Source organism: Mirounga leonina, unplaced genomic scaffold (assembly GCF_011800145.1).
Source record: "Mirounga leonina isolate KUSES-001 unplaced genomic scaffold, KU_Mleo_1.0 Mir_180, whole genome shotgun sequence".
Taxonomy (NCBI): domain Eukaryota; kingdom Metazoa; phylum Chordata; class Mammalia; order Carnivora; family Phocidae; genus Mirounga; species Mirounga leonina.
Window position 1 is genome coordinate 891,209 of NW_023270469.1, and position 8,023 is coordinate 899,231.

At 63.0% G+C, this 8,023-nt stretch overlaps 1 protein-coding gene and 1 long non-coding RNA gene across 4 annotated transcripts in view; both read left to right on the plus strand.

The window, feature by feature from the left end:
• The window catches only part of CBFA2T3 (CBFA2/RUNX1 partner transcriptional co-repressor 3), an 89,753-nt gene that overhangs the window by 37,045 nt on the left and 44,685 nt on the right, over positions 1-8,023 (plus strand). The window contains exon 1 of one of the 3 annotated variants that reach the window (XM_035024602.1): positions 278-317. The exons of the other annotated variants lie outside the window; for them this stretch is intronic. The gene's annotated coding sequence lies outside the window, so the exon portion shown is untranslated. Of the gene's footprint in view, positions 1-277; positions 318-8,023 lie in introns of those variants that run through there. 3 annotated transcript variants of the gene reach the window in all.
• LOC118023462 lies at positions 1,799-8,013 on the plus strand. The gene is made up of 3 exons (XR_004682813.1): positions 1,799-4,600; positions 5,076-5,129; positions 5,291-8,013. It is a non-coding gene; the product is annotated as an uncharacterized LOC118023462 (long non-coding RNA).

The following is an 8,023-nucleotide window of genomic DNA, read 5'->3' on the forward strand; positions in this document are numbered from 1 at the left end:
CCCGGCGCCCGCGAGTCGAAGGCGCGGCGGCTGGACCGGCGCGGCCACGGAGGCCCGGAGACCGCCCGGGGCGGCGTGCGCGCTTTGTTCCCGCGCGGGCGGGCGGAGCGAGCGGCGGGAGCCGAGCCTGGGCATGGCCCGGGCGGCCGCCCCGCGCGCCCCGGCCCCGCCGCGCGCCTGAGCCCCGGAGCCGCGCGGTGCGACAGCCGCGGGATCGCCCCCAAGTTACGGAAGCGGGGACCGAGTTCCAAGGAGAAGCCACTGCAAGGGCCGGGGCGCCAGAGTGCGGTCTCCTCCCACCCCCGGACCTCCGGACCGTAAGTGCCCCGTGCGTCCCGCGCGCCGCCGTCGCCGTCACCCCGACTCCGCCCGCGGCTGCAGTCCGGGGGTCTCGTTGCAGCCGCACCGAGCGTGCGGGCCGCCCCGGGCGCCCCCTCCCCACTTTGGGAAGTTGGAGCCCGCGGCGGGGTGGGGCCAGCCCAGTCAGTGCCCACCCACTTCGGTCCCTCCACCCCACCCGCATGAGCCGAGCTTGACCTGCCGGGGGTGTGGTCAAACCTAACGTGGGAACTGCGTGCGGAAGGTGGGGTGTCCCGCAGGCTCCCCGTCTGGCGCCTGAGCTTCCTGACAAAAGGCCCCGGTCCAGGGGACAGGGGACAGGGAGGGGGCGCAGAGAATGGCCCCAGGAGAGAGGGCAGGGGCAGAACTCCCCCTATGCCTCCTGTCTTGTTTCAGTCCCTAGCCCTGCCCCCCAGGCAAGGGCCGGTAGGTCGCTGGGCAGCGCGGTTAAGCGGTGTTGGGGTGAAGTCCGCCCAGAGACGGGAGGTGGGGGCTGCCCCACTCCGCGTGTGTGGGGACGGGGGCTTCAGCGACCCTCCCTGGAGTCCTAACAGCCTGCGGTGCCTGGGGCGCAGCCCTCTGGCAGCGACTTTGCTCACACCCGTTGGGAACCGTCCATCTGCGTGTTGGGCAGGCCTGGAGCCAGGCTGTGGGAACGGCTCCGAGGGAGGTGTGAGCCGACGTGGAGGGACAGATGGCTGGAAATTCAGCCCTAGACGGGCTTACGTGGAGCAGAAGGCAGCGGGGCTGGTGGCAAACCACACTCTGAGCTGCGAGGCTCCGAACACACAGCCCCAGGCTGTCCCTCCTTCCGGCCCCTGGGAACTGTGTGTGTGCGCTGGGCCCCGCAGCCACAGAGGGGTGGGCAGACCCCTGTAAGTGTGGACACACGGCCCCCAGAAGGATAACTGCATTCCCCGCATTTGGACCTTGGCTGTCTGACTGTTGGCCTGTTCCAGAGACGAGGGAGAAAAATATTTCCTTTGAGAACAGACAAGACCCTATCCTCCTGCGTGAGGTGGTCTGAAGAACCGTGAGGCCCAGGTATCCGGCCCCGTGGCCAGGATGCTGCCTCATGGTGCCCCCCAGGCATGCGTTTCCTCTCCTGGCCCCAGACCCAGGAGGTTCCCAGGGTGGCCCCTCAGCACCAGGGCTGTCCAGAGACAGCAGGGCAGCTAGTCCGTGCCCCAGCTTTGCTCTTGCAAGTTGCTGCACGGTTTGAGAAACTTTTTGGGGTTGGAACGCGGAGGGGAGGGGTGGGCCGGGCTGAGAGGAGCATAGGTGGCTCCCAGCAAGGGCAGGGGCAGGAGGGCCCTGTCCACAGTTCCCGGGCACATTTGCAGAGAGCTGGCGCTGTGACGGGCATTTGCCCCACCCCCCTTGTGTCCTCTGGATGGGGGAAGCCAGGAGACTGGTGCGGCCGGGGAGGCAGCGGGCTCTGCTGTGCGGCCAGCAGGCTGGTACCCAGAGAGCCACACTGGGCGGCTGTGCCGCCCCACGGCCCGCAACACTGGAAGGGGAAAGGGAAGCAGAAAGGCTTGAGCAGTAGGAACAGATGTGGTGCTCCGTGCTCTCCAAGAGCTAGACAGATGCAGGGCGGGAGGAAGAGAAGATCAGGGTAGGGCCAGTTTTCTGGTGGAATCCGGCTTTCTCTGGAAGTGCCTGGGTCTCCGGGTGACTGGGGAGAAGGAACGGGCCTGCGGGTGCTCCTGGCTATTCACAAGGCCAGCACAGCTGGTGAGCTGAGGGATTTCAGCTGGACATCTCCCTGCAGGACACTCCGGGGTTGCCCCCCCACACACACCCTTCGGGCCTGGAGCTCCTTCTCTGTCACCGGGTTATCCGCGTAATTGAGTTACCACCTCCAGGAAATCTCTGATTTGGCCCCACATATTTTCATTTCTGCATGACTGGAGGAAATTAATTTTCCTTCCTACGCGAGGATCTGGAGACGCAGACGGCAGCCGGGGCCACTAATCCACAAGATACAAGCCCGCAGTGCTGCCTGCACCACAGGCCACGGCTCCAGCCCCGGGTGGGGTCTGGGCGAGGCCTTTCCCTGCCACCTTCTGGAACTGTCACGGTGCCGTCGGCTGGCCTTCCCCACCCCTGCTGCCCCGTCAGTGGGTTGAGTCTGGGACTGTCTGATTCATCCTCAGCCTCCCACGGCACCACGGTGTGCAGGATGGCTGTTGAAGTCGGTGGATCCCAGTTCCTTTTCTGAGTCATTGTATGTCTGTGTGCATACACGTGTGTTCGGAATCCCAAACGTGGAAGAGGCTGCGCGACCCGTGTCCCCGACACATGGCAGAGAGCTGGCATGCAGTAGGTGCTTAATTAGTGCCGCTTCCGAGGAGGGGACTGGCATTTGGGGGGGCAGCTGTGTCCTGCCCGCCGCACCACTCTCCCCTGCGAGGGCACCTGGTCCTGCTGAGCGGCCCCCGGGGGCAGCGCTGCCCCTCAGCACTCACGGAGTCAGTAAGACAACCGGCAAGCGCGCTGGAACTTAATCTCACGACGCCCAGAGAGCTGCAGGCCCGTCAGGCCCACGAGGGGAGCCCACGTGTGCCCGTGAGCCCCCGCTCCTTCCCCGCATGGCGCCTCCGGCCGACAGCGCCTGCCCAGCCCCCGTCAGCTGGCCTCCCCGTGCCCCGGCCCTCGTCCCTGGCCTGACTGCCAGCGCTCCTCCCGTACCTGCGGGGACTGGGAGCTGAGAGCTGGGCGCTGACAAGTGGTTCATGTCCCAGATGTTAGAGCCGCACCTGGACAGGCACGTGGGGCACAGTGGTGACAGCCGTCAGCATGGCGCCACCTGGAGTCAGAGTTTCCCCGGGCTCAGGGATGGGGAGGAGGAGCACCTCTACCCTGTCTGGGTCATGGAAGCCCAGGGGCAGCCCTCTCCGCCCACCCTGGGACCCGGGGGGGACAGGAGCTGGGAGGGGACATTGTCATCTGAGATCCTTTAGAAGCCACTGGATGCTGTGTGTCTGCTAGTAGACCAGGGGATGCAAACACAGTGACGCGTAGCCGGTGTCACCTCCCAGGCCTGGGGGTGGAGGAGGGGGCGTCCGGGACCCTGTGGGGGTCCATGCAAGACTGAGGTCTCGCCAAGATTGCACTGAACTGGACAGAACCGGGCCCGGAAGGTGTTTATCTTCCGCTGCTCGTCCACTGGGCAGGTCAGGGGGGAAGCCCCGCACTGTGGGGGGCAGGGGCAGAACAGTACCGAAGCAGGAGCCCCCAAAGCCCACACTCGGGGCCCGCAGGCCCAGCCGGGCTATGCTTCCTCTCGTAACCTCATGACAAGCCTGCCGGTGGGCACCCTTGCTGTCCCACTTTCCAGGCGGGGACGCCGAGGCCCAGAGAGGCTCACCAGAGGCAGGCAGGCAGGCGCCACACCGAGCTGCTTCTGTGACCGAGGGTGGACAGGCCCCTGGAGCTTTCCAGAGTTGTGTGTGTGGTGTCCGTCCCTTCACTGCACACAGTGTGGCCATCCAGAGGGACGGAGTGGGGCCGCTGCGACTGGAGGGGCAGGAGGAGCCTGGAAACTCGGGATTGGTGGATGTCCGTCTGGGGTGCAGCCTTTGGGGCCAGGGCTCACTGGGGGCCGTTCAGAGGGGTTGACCAAGGCTCCTTCTCTGGACCGCGTCCCGGGCAGACTGGGCGGGCACCGTGCTGTGGGTTCCCAGAAGCCAGTCACCCGCTGGACAGTCCTTTGTCCTTGCAGCTCTCGGGCTGCCTGAGAGGACTGTTTGAGATGACAAGCCACACCTCCAAATCCTTTCCTGGGGTCATGACCCCAGACTTCTGGGCAAACAAGCAGGTCTGGTTCTATGTCCAAGGTTCCCCCAAGACTGGGACCCCCTTCATGTGGGGCTTGGATAAGACCGTGCAGGAGGCAGGGGCTGCAGGAGGTGGCCCGGCCCCCAAGTGCTTTGGAGGACTGCCTTTAGCCAGGAACACAAATGCAAGCAAGGGCTTTGGTGTCTGGAGACACATTCCTGGAGTGGAAACCGCCCTTATAGCATCAGTGGAAAGACCCAGGCCGAGGCCTGGCATGCGGGATGGAAACTCATGATGTAACAGTGATAAATAATTGGTTCCTGGTTCCCACTTATGAGCGCACAGCTCGACCTGGGGCGTGGGGCAGACGGCTGAGCTGGAGCCTCAGACGTGCGAGAAGATGCTTCCTACCCACGCTGTTTGCAGCACGAAAACAGAAGTGAAGACTTCTGCTTTTTGTAATTCCTGGGACCTCACGGTGAGCCAGATGTCACTGGGAAGGAAAACAAAGATGCACTTGGCCGTAATGCGGAAGATGTGTCTTCCTGCTCTGCTGTCTACCCACATGCTCTCAGCTGTACACCGCTGGGAGCCCGGGGTGCCCCGAGGCTGGGAGCCTGGCGGACGTGGCAGGGAGGTTTGGGGAGGATTCCAGGCACAGGCGCATTCGTCTGTCTACTGGGGCAGAGAAAAGTCTTTGGGGGGGGCAGAGAGAAGGAGACCGGGGCTGGTGGGGAGGGTGCTTTGTGAGCTCCATGGCCCTGAACACGGCTCACAAGGACATCCTCGCTGTCTGGTCCTGACCTGGGAGCGCCCGGGAAAGCCAGGCTGAGGCAGTGGGAGGGATGGGCAGCACGCTGGCTTCTCTGAGTCCTACTGCTTGGCCTGCAATCCCAGCTCCCCTCCCAGTGGCTGTGTGGCATCAGCAAATCTCTCACCCTCTCTGTCTCCAGTTTCAAATGCAAAGCGCAGTCCCAGGGCCCCCTCCCCCTTCAGATGGTGCCGAGGTGTGTGGGGCACGGGGTCTGTCCTTGCTGATCACTGGCCTGTGGACGTGGCTATCACATTCCTGCTCTGGGGGGTACCCGTTGCCATCCTGGGGTTGGCTGGTGAGTGTGGGGATCTGGTGCCTCTGCGGAGGGTGAACCCTTGTTTCTCTCCTTCCCAGGCAGGCCTGTGCAGGTGCTTACTGGTCCTGCCACACAGCCCAGGCCCCACGCTGCTGACCCCCTTCCCCACATATGGGGACACCAGCCCTGTTCCCCTTCCATTTCATGGAGGGGACACTGAAGCTGAGACCATCATGTTCCGTGGCTACTTGGTGACAGAGGTGGGCTTCCAACCCATGGGAACCCAGGGCACCTGACTCTGGAGCCCCTGTGTCTCTGCCCTCCAGGGTCGCCAAACAGCTGGGGTCCTTGGGAACCCGGGCCCCCACTTCTTCCTTCGGCCGCCCCCTGCAGCCCTGCACAGCCTCAGCAGCCCAGCCTGGACCCTTTCCTGCTGTCCTCCCCTGTGCCCGAGAAGTCAGAACAGGACTGCCGGCCCTGGGCCGAGGGCACCGTTCCGTGTCCGTTTGGCTGTGTCCGGGGTGGAAAGAAGAGGAGGCATGTGCGCTGCTGATAGAGTGCATGTCCACGGCGGGCATAGCCACGGGTCCCGCCGGTGGCCCTTCTGCCGTCCTAGAGACCGTGGCCTTCCGAGCATCTGGGGCTGGTCTGGGCCACTCACTCCTCGCAGGGGCTGCTGGGCTGGCCCCGCTGGGCTCTGGTCTGCAGGCAGGGAGCAGGATGGACGCCGCCCAGCTGTGGGGTGGCCATCTGGTGTGACCCCCTCCGGTCACGCCCCTCTGAGCTTCCATGTCCTGTCCGGGGGCGCCCACCTCGGAGCCGCTGGGGCGTCCTGTGGAGGCCGCTTGCTCCTGCCTTTTCCACGGGAAGCGCGCCCTCTTGTGGCGGCTCAGGGTGGGGGTGGGGGTCTGGACTGAGACCCTCTCCACCCGCCTGTGGTCTGATTGGGTGTGGAGAGTCCTGTCACCAAGATGTGGCCTCTCTGGGTGCCTCACGGAAGTTTGGAGTTTCATCTGCTTATTCCGTGTGATGTGAGTTAGAGGCCGGAGGCTTATTCTAGAGGCTTATTCCGTGTGATGTGAGATGCCCCGGAGGCCGCATCCTGCGGGAGGTGCTCTAGGGCAGCTCCTTTGAGGAAGCGTTGGCTCACACCAGCCTTGGTGGGCCCGGAGCTGTGCCCAGCACCCACGAGCAAAGCAGACCCGGCCACGACACAAGGTGGCCATGTGTGACAATTTAGATTGTGGCCATGTTAAAAAAAAAAAGAAAGAAAAGGGAAAACAGTGCAATTTTTGTCACATGTCTTATTGAACTGAAAGGACCCAAAATGTTGTCTTTTCACTCTGCAATTGGTTTTTTAAATTGTTGAGACCTTTTTTTTTTTTTTTAGAGACTTTGAAGTTCTGTATGCGTTTTGCATGCTGGGCATCTCAACTCTGGCCAGCCACGTCGGCCAGCTCGTGGCAGCCATGTCAGACGGGACAGGGCAGAGGGCACAGGGAATTCCCAGACGACCCGCACATGAGGGCAGGCTGAGGTGGCACTGTGCAGCGTGACGCTTGGGACAGCCCCACGGAAGTGGCAGGCAGCAGAGGGGGGAGGGAAGGGCTCCAGGCAGGGGAAGGCTGGCTGTGGAGCCAGATGGCAGGACCCTGGACGCAGAGAGGACTCTGGCTTTTGTCCCTGGAGCCCCCTGAGCCTGGCTGGCTGGGGCGGGGGCTGGTCAGATTTGCATTTTGAGAAGGCCGTCCAGGGCAGAACATGGGGAGACACAGGGAGGCAGCGTCCAGACGCAGGGCTCTGCGGGGCGGAGGTCAGGGTTGGACTGCTGGGGGAGGCATCCAGGGCGATGCTGAGTCCTGGTCAGTCTCCAGACAGTGTATGTGTCCAGGAGAAGCTGCACCTGCCACCCTTCCCTGTGCGTCTCACCTGGAGCTCCCAGCGTCAGCCCGGAGGCCGCTTCTGTCCCGCAGTCCGAGTGTCGGTGGGAACGTGGCAGCCCAGGGTGCTTCTTTCCTAAAAAGGCACACTTCAACCACCTACACGTCCGTCTTTGCCTCGTGAGGAAGGGTGGAGGGCCCTGTACATGGGGGGGGGGGGTGTCCAGCCCGAAGGGGAGGAGCTCACTCCGTGGACCTGGAGTCCTTGTGTGTGTGAGCGTGTGAATGAGTGTATTATGTGTGTGTACAGGTCTGAAAACCAGGCCTGAAGGAAGTGTGACCTCTGACCTGGCTAGCCAGAGAGCGGTTGCTCTGGGGCACTCATGGGGAGCCCAAGGGCTGGCCTCTGTGTCCAGAGTGACCGCCACAGCAGTGCACGGCAGCATCTGGCCCCCAGCTGGCCTTTCCTGCCCAATGGCACTGCAGCCCCTGAGAACTGTGTATAAAGTGTCCCCAGACTCGATGGGACCACCTCACAAGTCCCAATATGCCAGCCCCAGCCAGGACCCCACAAACTGGAGACCCAAGTCAGCACCCAGTAAGAGGGCTAGCAGAGGACTCAGAGATGGGACTTTATCCCCAGGACACCTGTCACCACACACCTACATGGGCTGTCCCCAAGATGCCTGTCACTACACATCTACATGGACCATTTCAGGACACCTGTCACTATAATACATCTACATGGACTCTGCCGGGATTTGTCATTAGCATCCATACGGACTGTCCCAGGACACCTGTCACTACCATCTACTTGGACTATCCCAGGACACCTGTCACTACCATCTACTTGGACTGTCCCAGGACACCTGTCACTACCATCTACATGGACTGTCCCAGGATGCCTGTCACTACACGTCCAATGGACTGTCCCAGGATACTTGTCACTAC